At 39.1% G+C, this 993-nt stretch overlaps 1 protein-coding gene across 4 annotated transcripts in view; it reads right to left on the minus strand.

Moving 5' to 3' along the window:
* The window catches only part of LOC119420363 (solute carrier family 13 member 5-like), an 18,243-nt gene that overhangs the window by 1,455 nt on the left and 15,795 nt on the right, over window positions 1-993 (minus strand). The window lies entirely within an intron of this gene.

Below are 993 nucleotides of genomic sequence, written 5' to 3' on the forward strand. Positions count from 1 at the left end.
AGATGTTGGATGCTGCAGATGTTGGATGCTGCAGATGTTGGATGCTGTCTATCATGGTGCACTAAGATTCATAACTACCGTACCCACCACTGCACCCAGTATTCACTGGTTAACTGGTCACCATTAACTTCACACAGACTCTCTCACTGGTACATGTTCATCTTTGAAAGTGCCAAGATGGCCGCGCTCAGCCGAGCGGCAGCTTCTCAGGCTCCTTCCTGTTGTTTTTGTTTGAACTTTTTTTGCACGTACACTGCACATGCACATGCACATGCACAGTGTGAGTACGACCGCGACACACGTGTGGACTTTTCTGTGTCGCTGCCTTGACACCCTGCCATCGTGGCTCAGTCCTTCCAGCCTGGGGCTCAGGCCTGTCATGGCGTCTGTCTCCATGATCCTCCGTCTGCCTGTACGGACCAAACTCTACGGACCCGTTCGGTTCCGCGAGGGAACCTTGGATGTTCTGCGTCTGCCGGACCAGTTTCTGGAGGGCTGTCTGGGAGAGCAGCTGCTGTGGTCCTAAATATCATCAAGCTGCTAACAGGACATGCTGCTGAACATTCATTTATTTTGATCTTTTGGAACCTTGTGACTGTAGTTCTGTTGCACGTTTTGAATAAATATTAGTTTAAGTTTGTTTAGTTTACTTTAGTTTAGTTTATGTTAGTTTAATTTATTAGTTTAGTTTAAGTTATTTTAGTTTATGTTAGTTTAATTTGTTAGTTTAGTTTACTTTAGTTTAGTTTATGTTAGTTTAGTTTATATTAGTTTAGTTTAAGTTAGTTTAGTTTATGTTAGTTTAATTTAAGTTAGATTAATTTGTGTTAGTTTAGTTTATGTTAGACTAGTTTATGTTAGTTTAGTTTAAGTTAGTTTAGTTTATGTTAGTTTAGTTTATGTGAGTTTAGTTTATGTGAGTTTAGTTTATGTTAGTTTAGTTTAAGTTAGTTTAGTTTAAGTGAGTTTAGTTTAAGTTAGTTTAGTTTATGT

Source organism: Nematolebias whitei, chromosome 14 (genome assembly GCF_014905685.2).
Source record: "Nematolebias whitei isolate Nwh7 chromosome 14, NemWhi1, whole genome shotgun sequence".
In the NCBI taxonomy this organism is placed as follows: domain Eukaryota; kingdom Metazoa; phylum Chordata; class Actinopteri; order Cyprinodontiformes; family Rivulidae; genus Nematolebias; species Nematolebias whitei.